Raw genomic sequence first — 20,530 nt, 5'->3', positions numbered from 1 at the left:
TTTCCCCCTAATGGAATATTGTCTCTTGGCCATGGAAGCCTGGTCGTGCTTTCTTTAATTGATTGCTTTTGTCCAATACTGCCTACGTGACTTTGGCTGAAGCCACAGATGCCACCACAAAAACGTGGCAATGCCTTGGCACATGTTATGAGGAGCACTCCGGCTTCCCATGTTGCTCACGGCGCTCGGTTCCAAGCTTCAACATCAAACACAAAAGCAAGGTGCCTCCCGTGAAACCAGGAAAGCTGCGTTTGGAGAATGCGGGCATCGATCCCGCTACCTCTCGCATGCAAAGCGAGCGCTCTGCCACTTGAGCTAATCCCCCTTTGCTCGAGTGTGTTGCTTGCGCTATGGCTGATCCCTGTCCTCTCCTGGGCTATGTGTAAAATATAGTCAGTTTTGCGAAATCCACAACCTGCTCTGGCCGCTAGACACCAGGAGAGCCACCCGCTTTCCTAGCGTAGAAGGTTTGCACCCCCCTTTTTTTTCCCTCCTACGACCTTTGACAACTGAGCCCCTTCAGAGGTATGGCCCCATGGGTTTCAATGATGTAATTGGGAGAAGGCTGGTTTCAAAAAGCACTCACACCGCCTAGTACATTCTCGACAAGAAACACCTTGTGCCTTGATGCACTCCACGGGGCTGGAAATTGGGGGAGAGCGCTGCAAACACAAAGAGCCCATAATTGCATTGGCCGGGAATCGAACCCGGGCCTCCCGCGTGGCAGGCGAGAATTCTACCACTGAACCACCAATGCTCCACGCCGGGCCACTTGCCACCACCCTCGCTCAGCTGGTCTAGGAGAGTCCAGCTCTCGCCCACGCTTGACTTGGGATTCGCTGGTCGAAAATCAATGGAAACGCCTAGTCGTCTACATTGTGACTTTGCCACATGGACCCACTCCCCGTGGGAATCGCTGGCAAACTACATCCACATGTGGTTGTTGAGGTTGGTCAGCGACAAGAGCAGAGTGGCGCAGCGGAAGCGTGCTGGGCCCATAACCCAGAGGTCGATGGATCGAAACCATCCTCTGCTACGTTGCCCTTTCCTATGCCAATCGATATTTGCTTGCGTGCGGGCCCAAAGGCCTTTCTTTCGCACACAAAGAGAAGTTGAACCTGATTCAGGTGATTCAACGAGTCCAAAGCTCTCAGCGTAAGCATGGCACTGGCACCTTTTGCGCTAATGAAATATTGTCTCTTGGCCATGGAGGCCTGCTCGTGCTTTGTTTACTAGATTGCTTTTGTCCAACACTGCCTACGTGACTTTGGCTGAAGCCACAGTTGCCACCACAAAAACGTGGCAACGCCTTGGCACGCGTTATGAGGAGGACTCCGGCTTCCCATGTTGCTCACGGCGCTCGGTTCCAAGCTTCAACATCAAACACAAAAGCAAGGTGTCTCCTGGCAAATCAGGAAAGCTGCATTTGGAGAATGCGGGCATCGATCCCGCTACCTCTCGCATGCTAAGCGAGCGCTCTACCATTTGAGCTAATCCCCCTTTGCTTGAGGTTGTTGCTTGTGCTATGGCTGATCCCTGTCCTCTCCTGGGCTATGTGTAAACTATAGGCAGTTTTGCTAAATCCACAACTTGCTCTGGCCGCTAGACACCAGGAGAGCCACTCCCCCAAGACCTTGGACAACTGAGCCCCTTCTGAAGTATGGCCCCATGGGTTTCAATGATGTCATTGGGAGAAGGTGGTTTCAAAAAGCACTCACACCGCCTAATACATTCTCGACAAGAAACACCTTGTGCCTTGAGGCATTCCATGGGGCTGGAAATTGGGGGAGAGAGCTACAAACACCAAGAGCCCATAATTGCATTGGCCGGGAATCGAACCCGGGCCTCCCGCGTGGCAGGCGAGAATTCTACCACTGAACCACCAATGCTCCACGCCGGGCCAGGCGCCACCACCCTCGCTCAGCTGGCCTAGGAGAGTCCAGCTCTCGCCCACGCTTGACTTGGGATTCGCTTGTCGAAATCCATGAGGATGGTCAGCGACAAGAGCAGAGTGGCGCAGCGGAAGCGTGCTGGGCCCATAACCCAGAGGTCGATGGATCGAAACCATCCTCTGCTACGTTGCCTTTTCCTATGCCAATCGATATTTGCTTGTGGGCCCAAAGGCCTTTCTTTCGCACACAAAGAGAAGTTGAACCTGATTCAGGTGATTCAACGAGTCCAAAGCTCTCAGCGTAAGCATGGCACTGGCACCTTTCCCCCTAATGGAATATTGTCTCTTGGCCATGGAAGCCTGGTCGTGCTTTCTTTAATTGATTGCTTTTGTCCAATACTGCCTACGTGACTTTGGCTGAAGCCACAGATGCCACCACAAAAACGTGGCAATGCCTTGGCACATGTTATGAGGAGCACTCCGGCTTCCCATGTTGCTCACGGCGCTCGGTTCCAAGCTTCAACATCAAACACAAAAGCAAGGTGCCTCCCGTGAAACCAGGAAAGCTGCGTTTGGAGAATGCGGGCATCGATCCCGCTACCTCTCGCATGCAAAGCGAGCGCTCTGCCACTTGAGCTAATCCCCCTTTGCTCGAGTGTGTTGCTTGCGCTATGGCTGATCCCTGTCCTCTCCTGGGCTATGTGTAAAATATAGTCAGTTTTGCGAAATCCACAACCTGCTCTGGCCGCTAGACACCAGGAGAGCCACCCGCTTTCCTAGCGTAGAAGGTTTGCACCCCCCTTTTTTTTCCCTCCTACGACCTTTGACAACTGAGCCCCTTCAGAGGTATGGCCCCATGGGTTTCAATGATGTAATTGGGAGAAGGCTGGTTTCAAAAAGCACTCACACCGCCTAGTACATTCTCGACAAGAAACACCTTGTGCCTTGATGCACTCCACGGGGCTGGAAATTGGGGGAGAGCGCTGCAAACACAAAGAGCCCATAATTGCATTGGCCGGGAATCGAACCCGGGCCTCCCGCGTGGCAGGCGAGAATTCTACCACTGAACCACCAATGCTCCACGCCGGGCCACTTGCCACCACCCTCGCTCAGCTGGTCTAGGAGAGTCCAGCTCTCGCCCACGCTTGACTTGGGATTCGCTGGTCGAAAATCAATGGAAACGCCTAGTCGTCTACATTGTGACTTTGCCACATGGACCCACTCCCCGTGGGAATCGCTGGCAAACTACATCCACATGTGGTTGTTGAGGTTGGTCAGCGACAAGAGCAGAGTGGCGCAGCGGAAGCGTGCTGGGCCCATAACCCAGAGGTCGATGGATCGAAACCATCCTCTGCTACGTTGCCCTTTCCTATGCCAATCGATATTTGCTTGCGTGCGGGCCCAAAGGCCTTTCTTTCGCACACAAAGAGAAGTTGAACCTGATTCAGGTGATTCAACGAGTCCAAAGCTCTCAGCGTAAGCATGGCACTGGCACCTTTTGCGCTAATGAAATATTGTCTCTTGGCCATGGAGGCCTGCTCGTGCTTTGTTTACTAGATTGCTTTTGTCCAACACTGCCTACGTGACTTTGGCTGAAGCCACAGTTGCCACCACAAAAACGTGGCAACGCCTTGGCACGCGTTATGAGGAGGACTCCGGCTTCCCATGTTGCTCACGGCGCTCGGTTCCAAGCTTCAACATCAAACACAAAAGCAAGGTGTCTCCTGGCAAATCAGGAAAGCTGCATTTGGAGAATGCGGGCATCGATCCCGCTACCTCTCGCATGCTAAGCGAGCGCTCTACCATTTGAGCTAATCCCCCTTTGCTTGAGGTTGTTGCTTGTGCTATGGCTGATCCCTGTCCTCTCCTGGGCTATGTGTAAACTATAGGCAGTTTTGCTAAATCCACAACTTGCTCTGGCCGCTAGACACCAGGAGAGCCACTCCCCCAAGACCTTGGACAACTGAGCCCCTTCTGAAGTATGGCCCCATGGGTTTCAATGATGTCATTGGGAGAAGGTGGTTTCAAAAAGCACTCACACCGCCTAATACATTCTCGACAAGAAACACCTTGTGCCTTGAGGCATTCCATGGGGCTGGAAATTGGGGGAGAGAGCTACAAACACCAAGAGCCCATAATTGCATTGGCCGGGAATCGAACCCGGGCCTCCCGCGTGGCAGGCGAGAATTCTACCACTGAACCACCAATGCTCCACGCCGGGCCAGGCGCCACCACCCTCGCTCAGCTGGCCTAGGAGAGTCCAGCTCTCGCCCACGCTTGACTTGGGATTCGCTTGTCGAAATCCATGAGGATGGCCAGCGACAAGAGCAGAGTGGCGCAGCGGAAGCGTGCTGGGCCCATAACCCAGAGGTCGATGGATCGAAACCATCCTCTGCTACGTTGCCTTTTCCTATGCCAATCGATATTTGCTTGCGGGCCCAAAGGCCTTTCTTTCGCACACAAAGAGAAGTTGAACCTGATTCAGGTGATTCAACGAGTCCAAAGCTCTCAGCGTAAGCATGGCACTGGCACCTTTCCCCCTAATGGAATATTGTCTCTTGGCCATGGAAGCCTGGTCGTGCTTTCTTTAATTGATTGCTTTTGTCCAATACTGCCTACGTGACTTTGGCTGAAGCCACAGATGCCACCACAAAAACGTGGCAATGCCTTGGCACATGTTATGAGGAGCACTCCGGCTTCCCATGTTGCTCACGGCGCTCGGTTCCAAGCTTCAACATCAAACACAAAAGCAAGGTGCCTCCCGTGAAACCAGGAAAGCTGCGTTTGGAGAATGCGGGCATCGATCCCGCTACCTCTCGCATGCAAAGCGAGCGCTCTGCCACTTGAGCTAATCCCCCTTTGCTCGAGTGTGTTGCTTGCGCTATGGCTGATCCCTGTCCTCTCCTGGGCTATGTGTAAAATATAGTCAGTTTTGCGAAATCCACAACCTGCTCTGGCCGCTAGACACCAGGAGAGCCACCCGCTTTCCTAGCGTAGAAGGTTTGCACCCCCCTTTTTTTTCCCTCCTACGACCTTTGACAACTGAGCCCCTTCAGAGGTATGGCCCCATGGGTTTCAATGATGTAATTGGGAGAAGGCTGGTTTCAAAAAGCACTCACACCGCCTAGTACATTCTCGACAAGAAACACCTTGTGCCTTGATGCACTCCACGGGGCTGGAAATTGGGGGAGAGCGCTGCAAACACAAAGAGCCCATAATTGCATTGGCCGGGAATCGAACCCGGGCCTCCCGCGTGGCAGGCGAGAATTCTACCACTGAACCACCAATGCTCCACGCCGGGCCACTTGCCACCACCCTCGCTCAGCTGGTCTAGGAGAGTCCAGCTCTCGCCCACGCTTGACTTGGGATTCGCTGGTCGAAAATCAATGGAAACGCCTAGTCGTCTACATTGTGACTTTGCCACATGGACCCACTCCCCGTGGGAATCGCTGGCAAACTACATCCACATGTGGTTGTTGAGGTTGGTCAGCGACAAGAGCAGAGTGGCGCAGCGGAAGCGTGCTGGGCCCATAACCCAGAGGTCGATGGATCGAAACCATCCTCTGCTACGTTGCCCTTTCCTATGCCAATCGATATTTGCTTGCGTGCGGGCCCAAAGGCCTTTCTTTCGCACACAAAGAGAAGTTGAACCTGATTCAGGTGATTCAACGAGTCCAAAGCTCTCAGCGTAAGCATGGCACTGGCACCTTTTGCGCTAATGAAATATTGTCTCTTGGCCATGGAGGCCTGCTCGTGCTTTGTTTACTAGATTGCTTTTGTCCAACACTGCCTACGTGACTTTGGCTGAAGCCACAGTTGCCACCACAAAAACGTGGCAACGCCTTGGCACGCGTTATGAGGAGGACTCCGGCTTCCCATGTTGCTCACGGCGCTCGGTTCCAAGCTTCAACATCAAACACAAAAGCAAGGTGTCTCCTGGCAAATCAGGAAAGCTGCATTTGGAGAATGCGGGCATCGATCCCGCTACCTCTCGCATGCTAAGCGAGCGCTCTACCATTTGAGCTAATCCCCCTTTGCTTGAGGTTGTTGCTTGTGCTATGGCTGATCCCTGTCCTCTCCTGGGCTATGTGTAAACTATAGGCAGTTTTGCTAAATCCACAACTTGCTCTGGCCGCTAGACACCAGGAGAGCCACTCCCCCAAGACCTTGGACAACTGAGCCCCTTCTGAAGTATGGCCCCTTGGGTTTCAATGATGTCATTGGGAGAAGGTGGTTTCAAAAAGCACTCACACCGCCTAATACATTCTCGACAAGAAACACCTTGTGCCTTGAGGCATTCCATGGGGCTGGAAATTGGGGGAGAGAGCTACAAACACCAAGAGCCCATAATTGCATTGGCCGGGAATCGAACCCGGGCCTCCCGCGTGGCAGGCGAGAATTCTACCACTGAACCACCAATGCTCCACGCCGGGCCAGGCGCCACCACCCTCACTCAGCTGGCCTAGGAGAGTCCAGCTCTCGCCCACGCTTGACTTGGGATTCGCTTGTCGAAATCCATGAGGATGGCCAGCGACAAGAGCAGAGTGGCGCAGCGGAAGCGTGCTGGGCCCATAACCCAGAGGTCGATGGATCGAAACCATCCTCTGCTACGTTGCCTTTTCCTATGCCAATCGATATTTGCTTGCGGGCCCAAAGGCCTTTCTTTCGCACACAAAGAGAAGTTGAACCTGATTCAGGTGATTCAACGAGTCCAAAGCTCTCAGCGTAAGCATGGCACTGGCACCTTTCCCCCTAATGGAATATTGTCTCTTGGCCATGGAAGCCTGGTCGTGCTTTCTTTAATTGATTGCTTTTGTCCAATACTGCCTACGAGACTTTGGCTGAAGCCACAGATGCCACCACAAAAACGTGGCAATGCCTTGGCACATGTTATGAGGAGCACTCCGGCTTCCCATGTTGCTCACGGCGCTCGGTTCCAAGCTTCAACATCAAACACAAAAGCAAGGTGCCTCCCGTGAAACCAGGAAAGCTGCGTTTGGAGAATGCGGGCATCGATCCCGCTACCTCTCGCATGCAAAGCGAGCGCTCTGCCACTTGAGCTAATCCCCCTTTGCTCGAGTGTGTTGCTTGCGCTATGGCTGATCCCTGTCCTCTCCTGGGCTATGTGTAAAATATAGTCAGTTTTGCGAAATCCACAACCTGCTCTGGCCGCTAGACACCAGGAGAGCCACCCGCTTTCCTAGCGTAGAAGGTTTGCACCCCCCTTTTTTTTCCCTCCTACGACCTTTGACAACTGAGCCCCTTCAGAGGTATGGCCCCATGGGTTTCAATGATGTAATTGGGAGAAGGCTGGTTTCAAAAAGCACTCACACCGCCTAGTACATTCTCGACAAGAAACACCTTGTGCCTTGATGCACTCCACGGGGCTGGAAATTGGGGGAGAGCGCTGCAAACACAAAGAGCCCATAATTGCATTGGCCGGGAATCGAACCCGGGCCTCCCGCGTGGCAGGCGAGAATTCTACCACTGAACCACCAATGCTCCACGCCGGGCCACTTGCCACCACCCTCGCTCAGCTGGTCTAGGAGAGTCCAGCTCTCGCCCACGCTTGACTTGGGATTCGCTGGTCGAAAATCAATGGAAACGCCTAGTCGTCTACATTGTGACTTTGCCACATGGACCCACTCCCCGTGGGAATCGCTGGCAAACTACATCCACATGTGGTTGTTGAGGTTGGTCAGCGACAAGAGCAGAGTGGCGCAGCGGAAGCGTGCTGGGCCCATAACCCAGAGGTCGATGGATCGAAACCATCCTCTGCTACGTTGCCCTTTCCTATGCCAATCGATATTTGCTTGCGTGCGGGCCCAAAGGCCTTTCTTTCGCACACAAAGAGAAGTTGAACCTGATTCAGGTGATTCAACGAGTCCAAAGCTCTCAGCGTAAGCATGGCACTGGCACCTTTTGCGCTAATGAAATATTGTCTCTTGGCCATGGAGGCCTGCTCGTGCTTTGTTTACTAGATTGCTTTTGTCCAACACTGCCTACGTGACTTTGGCTGAAGCCACAGTTGCCACCACAAAAACGTGGCAACGCCTTGGCACGCGTTATGAGGAGGACTCCGGCTTCCCATGTTGCTCACGGCGCTCGGTTCCAAGCTTCAACATCAAACACAAAAGCAAGGTGTCTCCTGGCAAATCAGGAAAGCTGCATTTGGAGAATGCGGGCATCGATCCCGCTACCTCTCGCATGCTAAGCGAGCGCTCTACCATTTGAGCTAATCCCCCTTTGCTTGAGGTTGTTGCTTGTGCTATGGCTGATCCCTGTCCTCTCCTGGGCTATGTGTAAACTATAGGCAGTTTTGCTAAATCCACAACTTGCTCTGGCCGCTAGACACCAGGAGAGCCACTCCCCCAAGACCTTGGACAACTGAGCCCCTTCTGAAGTATGGCCCCATGGGTTTCAATGATGTCATTGGGAGAAGGTGGTTTCAAAAAGCACTCACACCGCCTAATACATTCTCGACAAGAAACACCTTGTGCCTTGAGGCATTCCATGGGGCTGGAAATTGGGGGAGAGAGCTACAAACACCAAGAGCCCATAATTGCATTGGCCGGGAATCGAACCCGGGCCTCCCGCGTGGCAGGCGAGAATTCTACCACTGAACCACCAATGCTCCACGCCGGGCCAGGCGCCACCACCCTCGCTCAGCTGGCCTAGGAGAGTCCAGCTCTCGCCCACGCTTGACTTGGGATTCGCTTGTCGAAATCCATGAGGATGGCCAGCGACAAGAGCAGAGTGGCGCAGCGGAAGCGTGCTGGGCCCATAACCCAGAGGTCGATGGATCGAAACCATCCTCTGCTACGTTGCCTTTTCCTATGCCAATCGATATTTGCTTGCGGGCCCAAAGGCCTTTCTTTCGCACACAAAGAGAAGTTGAACCTGATTCAGGTGATTCAACGAGTCCAAAGCTCTCAGCGTAAGCATGGCACTGGCACCTTTCCCCCTAATGGAATATTGTCTCTTGGCCATGGAAGCCTGGTCGTGCTTTCTTTAATTGATTGCTTTTGTCCAATACTGCCTACGTGACTTTGGCTGAAGCCACAGATGCCACCACAAAAACGTGGCAATGCCTTGGCACATGTTATGAGGAGCACTCCGGCTTCCCATGTTGCTCACGGCGCTCGGTTCCAAGCTTCAACATCAAACACAAAAGCAAGGTGCCTCCCGTGAAACCAGGAAAGCTGCGTTTGGAGAATGCGGGCATCGATCCCGCTACCTCTCGCATGCAAAGCGAGCGCTCTGCCACTTGAGCTAATCCCCCTTTGCTCGAGTGTGTTGCTTGCGCTATGGCTGATCCCTGTCCTCTCCTGGGCTATGTGTAAAATATAGTCAGTTTTGCGAAATCCACAACCTGCTCTGGCCGCTAGACACCAGGAGAGCCACCCGCTTTCCTAGCGTAGAAGGTTTGCACCCCCCTTTTTTTTCCCTCCTACGACCTTTGACAACTGAGCCCCTTCAGAGGTATGGCCCCATGGGTTTCAATGATGTAATTGGGAGAAGGCTGGTTTCAAAAAGCACTCACACCGCCTAGTACATTCTCGACAAGAAACACCTTGTGCCTTGATGCACTCCACGGGGCTGGAAATTGGGGGAGAGCGCTGCAAACACAAAGAGCCCATAATTGCATTGGCCGGGAATCGAACCCGGGCCTCCCGCGTGGCAGGCGAGAATTCTACCACTGAACCACCAATGCTCCACGCCGGGCCACTTGCCACCACCCTCGCTCAGCTGGTCTAGGAGAGTCCAGCTCTCGCCCACGCTTGACTTGGGATTCGCTGGTCGAAAATCAATGGAAACGCCTAGTCGTCTACATTGTGACTTTGCCACATGGACCCACTCCCCGTGGGAATCGCTGGCAAACTACATCCACATGTGGTTGTTGAGGTTGGTCAGCGACAAGAGCAGAGTGGCGCAGCGGAAGCGTGCTGGGCCCATAACCCAGAGGTCGATGGATCGAAACCATCCTCTGCTACGTTGCCTTTTTCTATGCCAATCGATATTTGCTTGCGTGCGGGCCCAAAGGCCTTTCTTTCGCACACAAAGAGAAGTTGAACCTGATTCAGGTGATTCAACGAGTCCAAAGCTCTCAGCGTAAGCATGGCACTGGCACCTTTTGCGCTAATGAAATATTGTCTCTTGGCCATGGAGGCCTGCTCGTGCTTTGTTTACTAGATTGCTTTTGTCCAACACTGCCTACGTGACTTTGGCTGAAGCCACAGTTGCCACCACAAAAACGTGGCAACGCCTTGGCACGCGTTATGAGGAGGACTCCGGCTTCCCATGTTGCTCACGGCGCTCGGTTCCAAGCTTCAACATCAAACACAAAAGCAAGGTGTCTCCTGGCAAATCAGGAAAGCTGCATTTGGAGAATGCGGGCATCGATCCCGCTACCTCTCGCATGCTAAGCGAGCGCTCTACCATTTGAGCTAATCCCCCTTTGCTTGAGGTTGTTGCTTGTGCTATGGCTGATCCCTGTCCTCTCCTGGGCTATGTGTAAACTATAGGCAGTTTTGCTAAATCCACAACTTGCTCTGGCCGCTAGACACCAGGAGAGCCACTCCCCCAAGACCTTGGACAACTGAGCCCCTTCTGAAGTATGGCCCCATGGGTTTCAATGATGTCATTGGGAGAAGGTGGTTTCAAAAAGCACTCACACCGCCTAATACATTCTCGACAAGAAACACCTTGTGCCTTGAGGCATTCCATGGGGCTGGAAATTGGGGGAGAGAGCTACAAACACCAAGAGCCCATAATTGCATTGGCCGGGAATCGAACCCGGGCCTCCCGCGTGGCAGGCGAGAATTCTACCACTGAACCACCAATGCTCCACGCCGGGCCAGGCGCCACCACCCTCGCTCAGCTGGCCTAGGAGAGTCCAGCTCTCGCCCACGCTTGACTTGGGATTCGCTTGTCGAAATCCATGAGGATGGTCAGCGACAAGAGCAGAGTGGCGCAGCGGAAGCGTGCTGGGCCCATAACCCAGAGGTCGATGGATCGAAACCATCCTCTGCTACGTTGCCTTTTCCTATGCCAATCGATATTTGCTTGCGGGCCCAAAGGCCTTTCTTTCGCACACAAAGAGAAGTTGAACCTGATTCAGGTGATTCAACGAGTCCAAAGCTCTCAGCGTAAGCATGGCACTGGCACCTTTCCCCCTAATGGAATATTGTCTCTTGGCCATGGAAGCCTGGTCGTGCTTTCTTTAATTGATTGCTTTTGTCCAATACTGCCTACGTGACTTTGGCTGAAGCCACAGATGCCACCACAAAAACGTGGCAATGCCTTGGCACATGTTATGAGGAGCACTCCGGCTTCCCATGTTGCTCACGGCGCTCGGTTCCAAGCTTCAACATCAAACACAAAAGCAAGGTGCCTCCCGTGAAACCAGGAAAGCTGCGTTTGGAGAATGCGGGCATCGATCCCGCTACCTCTCGCATGCAAAGCGAGCGCTCTGCCACTTGAGCTAATCCCCCTTTGCTCGAGTGTGTTGCTTGCGCTATGGCTGATCCCTGTCCTCTCCTGGGCTATGTGTAAAATATAGTCAGTTTTGCGAAATCCACAACCTGCTCTGGCCGCTAGACACCAGGAGAGCCACCCGCTTTCCTAGCGTAGAAGGTTTGCACCCCCCTTTTTTTTCCCTCCTACGACCTTTGACAACTGAGCCCCTTCAGAGGTATGGCCCCATGGGTTTCAATGATGTAATTGGGAGAAGGCTGGTTTCAAAAAGCACTCACACCGCCTAGTACATTCTCGACAAGAAACACCTTGTGCCTTGATGCACTCCACGGGGCTGGAAATTGGGGGAGAGCGCTGCAAACACAAAGAGCCCATAATTGCATTGGCCGGGAATCGAACCCGGGCCTCCCGCGTGGCAGGCGAGAATTCTACCACTGAACCACCAATGCTCCACGCCGGGCCAGGCGCCACCACCCTCGCTCAGCTGGTCTAGGAGAGTCCAGCTCTCGCCCACGCTTGACTTGGGATTCGCTGGTCGAAAATCAATGGAAACGCCTAGTCGTCTACATTGTGACTTTGCCACATGGACCCACTCCCCGTGGGAATCGCTGGCAAACTACATCCACATGTGGTTGTTGAGGTTGGTCAGCGACAAGAGCAGAGTGGCGCAGCGGAAGCGTGCTGGGCCCATAACCCAGAGGTCGATGGATCGAAACCATCCTCTGCTACGTTGCCCTTTCCTATGCCAATCGATATTTGCTTGCGTGCGGGCCCAAAGGCCTTTCTTTCGCACACAAAGAGAAGTTGAACCTGATTCAGGTGATTCAACGAGTCCAAAGCTCTCAGCGTAAGCATGGCACTGGCACCTTTTGCGCTAATGAAATATTGTCTCTTGGCCATGGAGGCCTGCTCGTGCTTTGTTTACTAGATTGCTTTTGTCCAACACTGCCTACGTGACTTTGGCTGAAGCCACAGTTGCCACCACAAAAACGTGGCAACGCCTTGGCACGCGTTATGAGGAGGACTCCGGCTTCCCATGTTGCTCACGGCGCTCGGTTCCAAGCTTCAACATCAAACACAAAAGCAAGGTGTCTCCTGGCAAATCAGGAAAGCTGCATTTGGAGAATGCGGGCATCGATCCCGCTACCTCTCGCATGCTAAGCGAGCGCTCTACCATTTGAGCTAATCCCCCTTTGCTTGAGGTTGTTGCTTGTGCTATGGCTGATCCCTGTCCTCTCCTGGGCTATGTGTAAACTATAGGCAGTTTTGCTAAATCCACAACTTGCTCTGGCCGCTAGACACCAGGAGAGCCACTCCCCCAAGACCTTGGACAACTGAGCCCCTTCTGAAGTATGGCCCCATGGGTTTCAATGATGTCATTGGGAGAAGGTGGTTTCAAAAAGCACTCACACCGCCTAATACATTCTCGACAAGAAACACCTTGTGCCTTGAGGCATTCCATGGGGCTGGAAATTGGGGGAGAGAGCTACAAACACCAAGAGCCCATAATTGCATTGGCCGGGAATCGAACCCGGGCCTCCCGCGTGGCAGGCGAGAATTCTACCACTGAACCACCAATGCTCCACGCCGGGCCAGGCGCCACCACCCTCGCTCAGCTGGCCTAGGAGAGTCCAGCTCTCGCCCACGCTTGACTTGGGATTCGCTTGTCGAAATCCATGAGGATGGCCAGCGACAAGAGCAGAGTGGCGCAGCGGAAGCGTGCTGGGCCCATAACCCAGAGGTCGATGGATCGAAACCATCCTCTGCTACGTTGCCTTTTCCTATGCCAATCGATATTTGCTTGCGGGCCCAAAGGCCTTTCTTTCGCACACAAAGAGAAGTTGAACCTGATTCAGGTGATTCAACGAGTCCAAAGCTCTCAGCGTAAGCATGGCACTGGCACCTTTCCCCCTAATGGAATATTGTCTCTTGGCCATGGAAGCCTGGTCGTGCTTTCTTTAATTGATTGCTTTTGTCCAATACTGCCTACGAGACTTTGGCTGAAGCCACAGATGCCACCACAAAAACGTGGCAATGCCTTGGCACATGTTATGAGGAGCACTCCGGCTTCCCATGTTGCTCACGGCGCTCGGTTCCAAGCTTCAACATCAAACACAAAAGCAAGGTGCCTCCCGTGAAACCAGGAAAGCTGCGTTTGGAGAATGCGGGCATCGATCCCGCTACCTCTCGCATGCAAAGCGAGCGCTCTGCCACTTGAGCTAATCCCCCTTTGCTCGAGTGTGTTGCTTGCGCTATGGCTGATCCCTGTCCTCTCCTGGGCTATGTGTAAAATATAGTCAGTTTTGCGAAATCCACAACCTGCTCTGGCCGCTAGACACCAGGAGAGCCACCCGCTTTCCTAGCGTAGAAGGTTTGCACCCCCCTTTTTTTTCCCTCCTACGACCTTTGACAACTGAGCCCCTTCAGAGGTATGGCCCCATGGGTTTCAATGATGTAATTGGGAGAAGGCTGGTTTCAAAAAGCACTCACACCGCCTAGTACATTCTCGACAAGAAACACCTTGTGCCTTGATGCACTCCACGGGGCTGGAAATTGGGGGAGAGCGCTGCAAACACAAAGAGCCCATAATTGCATTGGCCGGGAATCGAACCCGGGCCTCCCGCGTGGCAGGCGAGAATTCTACCACTGAACCACCAATGCTCCACGCCGGGCCACTTGCCACCACCCTCGCTCAGCTGGTCTAGGAGAGTCCAGCTCTCGCCCACGCTTGACTTGGGATTCGCTGGTCGAAAATCAATGGAAACGCCTAGTCGTCTACATTGTGACTTTGCCACATGGACCCACTCCCCGTGGGAATCGCTGGCAAACTACATCCACATGTGGTTGTTGAGGTTGGTCAGCGACAAGAGCAGAGTGGCGCAGCGGAAGCGTGCTGGGCCCATAACCCAGAGGTCGATGGATCGAAACCATCCTCTGCTACGTTGCCCTTTCCTATGCCAATCGATATTTGCTTGCGGGCCCAAAGGCCTTTCTTTCGCACACAAAGAGAAGTTGAACCTGATTCAGGTGATTCAACGAGTCCAAAGCTCTCAGCGTAAGCATGGCACTGGCACCTTTCCCCCTAATGGAATATTGTCTCTTGGCCATGGAAGCCTGGTCGTGCTTTCTTTAATTGATTGCTTTTGTCCAATACTGCCTACGTGACTTTGGCTGAAGCCACAGATGCCACCACAAAAACGTGGCAATGCCTTGGCACATGTTATGAGGAGCACTCCGGCTTCCCATGTTGCTCACGGCGCTCGGTTCCAAGCTTCAACATCAAACACAAAAGCAAGGTGCCTCCCGTGAAACCAGGAAAGCTGCGTTTGGAGAATGCGGGCATCGATCCCGCTACCTCTCGCATGCAAAGCGAGCGCTCTGCCACTTGAGCTAATCCCCCTTTGCTCGAGTGTGTTGCTTGCGCTATGGCTGATCCCTGTCCTCTCCTGGGCTATGTGTAAAATATAGTCAGTTTTGCGAAATCCACAACCTGCTCTGGCCGCTAGACACCAGGAGAGCCACCCGCTTTCCTAGCGTAGAAGGTTTGCACCCCCCTTTTTTTTCCCTCCTACGACCTTTGACAACTGAGCCCCTTCAGAGGTATGGCCCCATGGGTTTCAATGATGTAATTGGGAGAAGGCTGGTTTCAAAAAGCACTCACACCGCCTAGTACATTCTCGACAAGAAACACCTTGTGCCTTGATGCACTCCACGGGGCTGGAAATTGGGGGAGAGCGCTGCAAACACAAAGAGCCCATAATTGCATTGGCCGGGAATCGAACCCGGGCCTCCCGCGTGGCAGGCGAGAATTCTACCACTGAACCACCAATGCTCCACGCCGGGCCACTTGCCACCACCCTCGCTCAGCTGGTCTAGGAGAGTCCAGCTCTCGCCCACGCTTGACTTGGGATTCGCTGGTCGAAAATCAATGGAAACGCCTAGTCGTCTACATTGTGACTTTGCCACATGGACCCACTCCCCGTGGGAATCGCTGGCAAACTACATCCACATGTGGTTGTTGAGGTTGGTCAGCGACAAGAGCAGAGTGGCGCAGCGGAAGCGTGCTGGGCCCATAACCCAGAGGTCGATGGATCGAAACCATCCTCTGCTACGTTGCCTTTTTCTATGCCAATCGATATTTGCTTGCGTGCGGGCCCAAAGGCCTTTCTTTCGCACACAAAGAGAAGTTGAACCTGATTCAGGTGATTCAACGAGTCCAAAGCTCTCAGCGTAAGCATGGCACTGGCACCTTTTGCGCTAATGAAATATTGTCTCTTGGCCATGGAGGCCTGCTCGTGCTTTGTTTACTAGATTGCTTTTGTCCAACACTGCCTACGTGACTTTGGCTGAAGCCACAGTTGCCACCACAAAAACGTGGCAACGCCTTGGCACGCGTTATGAGGAGGACTCCGGCTTCCCATGTTGCTCACGGCGCTCGGTTCCAAGCTTCAACATCAAACACAAAAGCAAGGTGTCTCCTGGCAAATCAGGAAAGCTGCATTTGGAGAATGCGGGCATCGATCCCGCTACCTCTCGCATGCTAAGCGAGCGCTCTACCATTTGAGCTAATCCCCCTTTGCTTGAGGTTGTTGCTTGTGCTATGGCTGATCCCTGTCCTCTCCTGGGCTATGTGTAAACTATAGGCAGTTTTGCTAAATCCACAACTTGCTCTGGCCGCTAGACACCAGGAGAGCCACTCCCCCAAGACCTTGGACAACTGAGCCCCTTCTGAAGTATGGCCCCATGGGTTTCAATGATGTCATTGGGAGAAGGTGGTTTCAAAAAGCACTCACACCGCCTAATACATTCTCGACAAGAAACACCTTGTGCCTTGAGGCATTCCATGGGGCTGGAAATTGGGGGAGAGAGCTACAAACACCAAGAGCCCATAATTGCATTGGCCGGGAATCGAACCCGGGCCTCCCGCGTGGCAGGCGAGAATTCTACCACTGAACCACCAATGCTCCACGCCGGGCCAGGCGCCACCACCCTCGCTCAGCTGGCCTAGGAGAGTCCAGCTCTCGCCCACGCTTGACTTGGGATTCGCTTGTCGAAATCCATGAGGATGGTCAGCGACAAGAGCAGAGTGGCGCAGCGGAAGCGTGCTGGGCCCATAACCCAGAGGTCGATGGATCGAAACCATCCTCTGCTACGTTGCCTTTTCCTATGCCAATCGATATTTGCTTGCGGGCCCAAAGGCCTTTCTTTCGCACACAAAGAGAAGTTGAACCTGATTCAGGTGATTCAACGAGTCCAAAGCTCTCAGCGTAAGCATGGCACTGGCACCTTTCCCCCTAATGGAATATTGTCTCTTGGCCATGGAAGCCTGGTCGTGCTTTCTTTAATTGATTGCTTTTGTCCAATACTGCCTACGTGACTTTGGCTGAAGCCACAGATGCCACCACAAAAACGTGGCAATGCCTTGGCACATGTTATGAGGAGCACTCCGGCTTCCCATGTTGCTCACGGCGCTCGGTTCCAAGCTTCAACATCAAACACAAAAGCAAGGTGCCTCCCGTGAAACCAGGAAAGCTGCGTTTGGAGAATGCGGGCATCGATCCCGCTACCTCTCGCATGCAAAGCGAGCGCTCTGCCACTTGAGCTAATCCCCCTTTGCTCGAGTGTGTTGCTTGCGCTATGGCTGATCCCTGTCCTCTCCTGGGCTATGTGTAAAATATAGTCAGTTTTGCGAAATCCACAACCTGCTCTGGCCGCTAGACACCAGGAGAGCCACCCGCTTTCCTAGCGTAGAAGGTTTGCACCCCCCTTTTTTTTCCCTCCTACGACCTTTGACAACTGAGCCCCTTCAGAGGTATGGCCCCATGGGTTTCAATGATGTAATTGGGAGAAGGCTGGTTTCAAAAAGCACTCACACCGCCTAGTACATTCTCGACAAGAAACACCTTGTGCCTTGATGCACTCCACGGGGCTGGAAATTGGGGGAGAGCGCTGCAAACACAAAGAGCCCATAATTGCATTGGCCGGGAATCGAACCCGGGCCTCCCGCGTGGCAGGCGAGAATTCTACCACTGAACCACTAATGCTCCACGCCGGGCCACTTGCCACCACCCTCGCTCAGCTGGTCTAGGAGAGTCCAGCTCTCGCCCACGCTTGACTTGGGATTCGCTGGTCGAAAATCAATGGAAACGCCTAGTCGTCTACATTGTGACTTTGCCACATGGACCCACTCCCCGTGGGAATCGCTGGCAAACTACATCCACATGTGGTTGTTGAGGTTGGTCAGCGACAAGAGCAGAGTGGCGCAGCGGAAGCGTGCTGGGCCCATAACCCAGAGGTCGATGGATCGAAACCATCCTCTGCTACGTTGCCCTTTCCTATGCCAATCGATATTTGCTTGCGTGCGGGCCCAAAGGCCTTTCTTTCGCACACAAAGAGAAGTTGAACCTGATTCAGGTGATTCAACGAGTCCAAAGCTCTCAGCGTAAGCATGGCACTGGCACCTTTTGCGCTAATGAAATATTGTCTCTTGGCCATGGAGGCCTGCTCGTGCTTTGTTTACTAGATTGCTTTTGTCCAACACTGCCTACGTGACTTTGGCTGAAGCCACAGTTGCCACCACAAAAACGTGGCAACGCCTTGGCACGCGTTATGAGGAGGACTCCGGCTTCCCATGTTGCTCACGGCGCTCGGTTCCAAGCTTCAACATCAAACACAAAAGCAAGGTGTCTCCTGGCAAATCAGGAAAGCTGCATTTGGAGAATGCGGGCATCGATCCCGCTACCTCTCGCATGCTAAGCGAGCGCTCTACCATTTGAGCTAATCCCCCTTTGCTTGAGGTTGTTGCTTGTGCTATGGCTGATCCCTGTCCTCTCCTGGGCTATGTGTAAACTATAGGCAGTTTTGCTAAATCCACAACTTGCTCTGGCCGCTAGACACCAGGAGAGCCACTCCCCCAAGACCTTGGACAACTGAGCCCCTTCTGAAGTATGGCCCCATGGGTTTCAATGATGTCATTGGGAGAAGGTGGTTTCAAAAAGCACTCACACCGCCTAATACATTCTCGACAAGAAACACCTTGTGCCTTGAGGCATTCCATGGGGCTGGAAATTGGGGGAGAGAGCTACAAACACCAAGAGCCCATAATTGCATTGGCCGGGAATCGAACCCGGGCCTCCCGCGTGGCAGGCGAGAATTCTACCACTGAACCACCAATGCTCCACGCCGGGCCAGGCGCCACCACCCTCGCTCAGCTGGCCTAGGAGAGTCCAGCTCTCGCCCACGCTTGACTTGGGATTCGCTTGTCGAAATCCATGAGGATGGCCAGCGACAAGAGCAGAGTGGCGCAGCGGAAGCGTGCTGGGCCCATAACCCAGAGGTCGATGGATCGAAACCATCCTCTGCTACGTTGCCTTTTCCTATGCCAATCGATATTTGCTTGCGGGCCCAAAGGCCTTTCTTTCGCACACAAAGAGAAGTTGAACCTGATTCAGGTGATTCAACGAGTCCAAAGCTCTCAGCGTAAGCATGGCACTGGCACCTTTCCCCCTAATGGAATATTGTCTCTTGGCCATGGAAGCCTGGTCGTGCTTTCTTTAATTGATTGCTTTTGTCCAATACTGCCTACGTGACTTTGGCTGAAGCCACAGATGCCACCACAAAAACGTGGCAATGCCTTGGCACATGTTATGAGGAGCACTCCGGCTTCCCATGTTGCTCACGGCGCTCGGTTCCAAGCTTCAACATCAAACACAAAAGCAAGGTGCCTCCCGTGAAACCAGGAAAGCTGCGTTTGGAGAATGCGGGCATCGATCCCGCTACCTCTCGCATGCAAAGCGAGCGCTCTGCCACTTGAGCTAATCCCCCTTTGCTCGAGTGTGTTGCTTGCGCTATGGCTGATCCCTGTCCTCTCCTGGGCTATGTGTAAAATATAGTCAGTTTTGCGAAATCCACAACCTGCTCTGGCCGCTAGACACCAGGAGAGCCACCCGCTTTCCTAGCGTAGAAGGTTTGCACCCCCCTTTTTTTTCCCTCCTACGACCTTTGACAACTGAGCCCCTTCAGAGGTATGGCCCCATGGGTTTCAATGATGTAATTGGGAGAAGGCTGGTTTCAAAAAGCACTCACACCGCCTAGTACATTCTCGACAAGAAACACCTTGTGCCTTGATGCACTCCACGGGGCTGGAAATTGGGGGAGAGCGCTGCAAACACAAAGAGCCCATAATTGCATTGGCCGGGAATCGAACCCGGGCCTCCCGCGTGGCAGGCGAGAATTCTACCACTGAACCACCAATGCTCCACGCCGGGCCACTTGCCACCACCCTCGCTCAGCTGGTCTAGGAGAGTCCAGCTCTCGCCCACGCTTGACTTGGGATTCGCTGGTCGAAAATCAATGGAAACGCCTAGTCGTCTACATTGTGACTTTGCCACATGGACCCACTCCCCGTGGGAATCGCTGGCAAACTACATCCACATGTGGTTGTTGAGGTTGGTCAGCGACAAGAGCAGAGTGGCGCAGCGGAAGCGTGCTGGGCCCATAACCCAGAGGTCGATGGATCGAAACCATCCTCTGCTACGTTGCCTTTTTCTATGCCAATCGATATTTGCTTGCGTGCGGGCCCAAAGGCCTTTCTTTCGCACACAAAGAGAAGTTGAACCTGATTCAGGTGATTCAACGAGTCCAAAGCTCTCAGCGTAAGCATGGCACTGGCACCTTTTGCGCTAATGAAATATTGTCTCTTGGCCATGGAGGCCTGCTCGTGCTTTGTTTACTAGATTGCTTTTGTCCAACACTGCCTACGTGACTTTGGCTGAAGCCACAGTTGCCACCACAAAAACGTGGCAACGCCTTGGCACGCGTTATGAGGAGGACTCCGGCTTCCCATGTTGCTCACGGCGCTCGGTTCCAAGCTTCAACATCAAACACAAAAGCAAGGTGTCTCCTGGCAAATCAGGAAAGCTGCATTTGGAGAATGCGGGCATCGATCCCGCTACCTCTCGCATGCTAAGCGAGCGCTCTACCATTTGAGCTAATCCCCCTTTGCTTGAGGTTGTTGCTTGTGCTATGGCTGATCCCTGTCCTCTCCTGGGCTATGTGTAAACTATAGGCAGTTTTGCTAAATCCACAACTTGCTCTGGCCGCTAGACACCAGGAGAGCCACTCCCCCAAGACCTTGGACAACTGAGCCCCTTCTGAAGTATG

At 53.3% G+C, this 20,530-nt stretch overlaps 36 non-coding genes across 36 annotated transcripts; all 36 read right to left on the bottom strand.

The window, feature by feature from the left end:
- Positions 1 to 252: 252 nt before the first annotated feature.
- Positions 253 to 325, bottom strand: TRNAA-UGC (transfer RNA alanine (anticodon UGC)). The gene has a single exon. It is a non-coding gene; the product is annotated as a tRNA-Ala (tRNA).
- Positions 326 to 686: 361 nt separating this feature from the next.
- Positions 687 to 757, bottom strand: TRNAG-GCC (transfer RNA glycine (anticodon GCC)). The gene has a single exon. It is a non-coding gene; the product is annotated as a tRNA-Gly (tRNA).
- A 670-nt stretch (positions 758 to 1,427) lies between these two features.
- On the bottom strand, positions 1,428 to 1,500 carry TRNAA-AGC (transfer RNA alanine (anticodon AGC)). Its single transcript has one exon. It is a non-coding gene; the product is annotated as a tRNA-Ala (tRNA).
- Positions 1,501 to 1,818: 318 nt separating this feature from the next.
- Positions 1,819 to 1,889, bottom strand: TRNAG-GCC (transfer RNA glycine (anticodon GCC)). Its single transcript has one exon. It is a non-coding gene; the product is annotated as a tRNA-Gly (tRNA).
- Positions 1,890 to 2,464: 575 nt separating this feature from the next.
- On the bottom strand, positions 2,465 to 2,537 carry TRNAA-UGC (transfer RNA alanine (anticodon UGC)). The gene has a single exon. It is a non-coding gene; the product is annotated as a tRNA-Ala (tRNA).
- Positions 2,538 to 2,898: 361 nt separating this feature from the next.
- On the bottom strand, positions 2,899 to 2,969 carry TRNAG-GCC (transfer RNA glycine (anticodon GCC)). Its single transcript has one exon. It is a non-coding gene; the product is annotated as a tRNA-Gly (tRNA).
- Positions 2,970 to 3,639: 670 nt separating this feature from the next.
- TRNAA-AGC (transfer RNA alanine (anticodon AGC)) lies at positions 3,640 to 3,712 on the bottom strand. Its single transcript has one exon. It is a non-coding gene; the product is annotated as a tRNA-Ala (tRNA).
- Positions 3,713 to 4,030: 318 nt separating this feature from the next.
- Positions 4,031 to 4,101, bottom strand: TRNAG-GCC (transfer RNA glycine (anticodon GCC)). Its single transcript has one exon. It is a non-coding gene; the product is annotated as a tRNA-Gly (tRNA).
- Positions 4,102 to 4,676: 575 nt separating this feature from the next.
- On the bottom strand, positions 4,677 to 4,749 carry TRNAA-UGC (transfer RNA alanine (anticodon UGC)). Its single transcript has one exon. It is a non-coding gene; the product is annotated as a tRNA-Ala (tRNA).
- Positions 4,750 to 5,110: 361 nt separating this feature from the next.
- Positions 5,111 to 5,181, bottom strand: TRNAG-GCC (transfer RNA glycine (anticodon GCC)). Its single transcript has one exon. It is a non-coding gene; the product is annotated as a tRNA-Gly (tRNA).
- Positions 5,182 to 5,851: 670 nt separating this feature from the next.
- TRNAA-AGC (transfer RNA alanine (anticodon AGC)) lies at positions 5,852 to 5,924 on the bottom strand. Its single transcript has one exon. It is a non-coding gene; the product is annotated as a tRNA-Ala (tRNA).
- Positions 5,925 to 6,242: 318 nt separating this feature from the next.
- On the bottom strand, positions 6,243 to 6,313 carry TRNAG-GCC (transfer RNA glycine (anticodon GCC)). Its single transcript has one exon. It is a non-coding gene; the product is annotated as a tRNA-Gly (tRNA).
- Positions 6,314 to 6,888: 575 nt separating this feature from the next.
- TRNAA-UGC (transfer RNA alanine (anticodon UGC)) lies at positions 6,889 to 6,961 on the bottom strand. Its single transcript has one exon. It is a non-coding gene; the product is annotated as a tRNA-Ala (tRNA).
- Positions 6,962 to 7,322: 361 nt separating this feature from the next.
- On the bottom strand, positions 7,323 to 7,393 carry TRNAG-GCC (transfer RNA glycine (anticodon GCC)). The gene has a single exon. It is a non-coding gene; the product is annotated as a tRNA-Gly (tRNA).
- A 670-nt stretch (positions 7,394 to 8,063) lies between these two features.
- TRNAA-AGC (transfer RNA alanine (anticodon AGC)) lies at positions 8,064 to 8,136 on the bottom strand. Its single transcript has one exon. It is a non-coding gene; the product is annotated as a tRNA-Ala (tRNA).
- Positions 8,137 to 8,454: 318 nt separating this feature from the next.
- TRNAG-GCC (transfer RNA glycine (anticodon GCC)) lies at positions 8,455 to 8,525 on the bottom strand. Its single transcript has one exon. It is a non-coding gene; the product is annotated as a tRNA-Gly (tRNA).
- A 575-nt stretch (positions 8,526 to 9,100) lies between these two features.
- TRNAA-UGC (transfer RNA alanine (anticodon UGC)) lies at positions 9,101 to 9,173 on the bottom strand. The gene has a single exon. It is a non-coding gene; the product is annotated as a tRNA-Ala (tRNA).
- A 361-nt stretch (positions 9,174 to 9,534) lies between these two features.
- Positions 9,535 to 9,605, bottom strand: TRNAG-GCC (transfer RNA glycine (anticodon GCC)). The gene has a single exon. It is a non-coding gene; the product is annotated as a tRNA-Gly (tRNA).
- A 670-nt stretch (positions 9,606 to 10,275) lies between these two features.
- On the bottom strand, positions 10,276 to 10,348 carry TRNAA-AGC (transfer RNA alanine (anticodon AGC)). The gene has a single exon. It is a non-coding gene; the product is annotated as a tRNA-Ala (tRNA).
- Positions 10,349 to 10,666: 318 nt separating this feature from the next.
- Positions 10,667 to 10,737, bottom strand: TRNAG-GCC (transfer RNA glycine (anticodon GCC)). Its single transcript has one exon. It is a non-coding gene; the product is annotated as a tRNA-Gly (tRNA).
- A 575-nt stretch (positions 10,738 to 11,312) lies between these two features.
- On the bottom strand, positions 11,313 to 11,385 carry TRNAA-UGC (transfer RNA alanine (anticodon UGC)). Its single transcript has one exon. It is a non-coding gene; the product is annotated as a tRNA-Ala (tRNA).
- Positions 11,386 to 11,746: 361 nt separating this feature from the next.
- On the bottom strand, positions 11,747 to 11,817 carry TRNAG-GCC (transfer RNA glycine (anticodon GCC)). The gene has a single exon. It is a non-coding gene; the product is annotated as a tRNA-Gly (tRNA).
- Positions 11,818 to 12,487: 670 nt separating this feature from the next.
- Positions 12,488 to 12,560, bottom strand: TRNAA-AGC (transfer RNA alanine (anticodon AGC)). Its single transcript has one exon. It is a non-coding gene; the product is annotated as a tRNA-Ala (tRNA).
- A 318-nt stretch (positions 12,561 to 12,878) lies between these two features.
- Positions 12,879 to 12,949, bottom strand: TRNAG-GCC (transfer RNA glycine (anticodon GCC)). Its single transcript has one exon. It is a non-coding gene; the product is annotated as a tRNA-Gly (tRNA).
- Positions 12,950 to 13,524: 575 nt separating this feature from the next.
- TRNAA-UGC (transfer RNA alanine (anticodon UGC)) lies at positions 13,525 to 13,597 on the bottom strand. Its single transcript has one exon. It is a non-coding gene; the product is annotated as a tRNA-Ala (tRNA).
- A 361-nt stretch (positions 13,598 to 13,958) lies between these two features.
- Positions 13,959 to 14,029, bottom strand: TRNAG-GCC (transfer RNA glycine (anticodon GCC)). Its single transcript has one exon. It is a non-coding gene; the product is annotated as a tRNA-Gly (tRNA).
- A 666-nt stretch (positions 14,030 to 14,695) lies between these two features.
- TRNAA-UGC (transfer RNA alanine (anticodon UGC)) lies at positions 14,696 to 14,768 on the bottom strand. The gene has a single exon. It is a non-coding gene; the product is annotated as a tRNA-Ala (tRNA).
- Positions 14,769 to 15,129: 361 nt separating this feature from the next.
- TRNAG-GCC (transfer RNA glycine (anticodon GCC)) lies at positions 15,130 to 15,200 on the bottom strand. The gene has a single exon. It is a non-coding gene; the product is annotated as a tRNA-Gly (tRNA).
- A 670-nt stretch (positions 15,201 to 15,870) lies between these two features.
- On the bottom strand, positions 15,871 to 15,943 carry TRNAA-AGC (transfer RNA alanine (anticodon AGC)). Its single transcript has one exon. It is a non-coding gene; the product is annotated as a tRNA-Ala (tRNA).
- Positions 15,944 to 16,261: 318 nt separating this feature from the next.
- Positions 16,262 to 16,332, bottom strand: TRNAG-GCC (transfer RNA glycine (anticodon GCC)). The gene has a single exon. It is a non-coding gene; the product is annotated as a tRNA-Gly (tRNA).
- Positions 16,333 to 16,907: 575 nt separating this feature from the next.
- On the bottom strand, positions 16,908 to 16,980 carry TRNAA-UGC (transfer RNA alanine (anticodon UGC)). Its single transcript has one exon. It is a non-coding gene; the product is annotated as a tRNA-Ala (tRNA).
- Positions 16,981 to 18,082: 1,102 nt separating this feature from the next.
- TRNAA-AGC (transfer RNA alanine (anticodon AGC)) lies at positions 18,083 to 18,155 on the bottom strand. Its single transcript has one exon. It is a non-coding gene; the product is annotated as a tRNA-Ala (tRNA).
- Positions 18,156 to 18,473: 318 nt separating this feature from the next.
- On the bottom strand, positions 18,474 to 18,544 carry TRNAG-GCC (transfer RNA glycine (anticodon GCC)). The gene has a single exon. It is a non-coding gene; the product is annotated as a tRNA-Gly (tRNA).
- A 575-nt stretch (positions 18,545 to 19,119) lies between these two features.
- On the bottom strand, positions 19,120 to 19,192 carry TRNAA-UGC (transfer RNA alanine (anticodon UGC)). Its single transcript has one exon. It is a non-coding gene; the product is annotated as a tRNA-Ala (tRNA).
- A 361-nt stretch (positions 19,193 to 19,553) lies between these two features.
- On the bottom strand, positions 19,554 to 19,624 carry TRNAG-GCC (transfer RNA glycine (anticodon GCC)). The gene has a single exon. It is a non-coding gene; the product is annotated as a tRNA-Gly (tRNA).
- A 670-nt stretch (positions 19,625 to 20,294) lies between these two features.
- On the bottom strand, positions 20,295 to 20,367 carry TRNAA-AGC (transfer RNA alanine (anticodon AGC)). The gene has a single exon. It is a non-coding gene; the product is annotated as a tRNA-Ala (tRNA).
- Positions 20,368 to 20,530: the final 163 nt, after the last annotated feature.

The sequence above is a fragment of the Lithobates pipiens genome, unplaced genomic scaffold, assembly GCF_037356315.1.
Source record: "Lithobates pipiens isolate NorthernLeopardFrog02 unplaced genomic scaffold, aLitPip1_a1.2 Scaffold_18, whole genome shotgun sequence".
NCBI classification, from domain to species: domain Eukaryota; kingdom Metazoa; phylum Chordata; class Amphibia; order Anura; family Ranidae; genus Lithobates; species Lithobates pipiens.
This window is presented reverse-complemented; position numbering and strand designations above follow the sequence as displayed.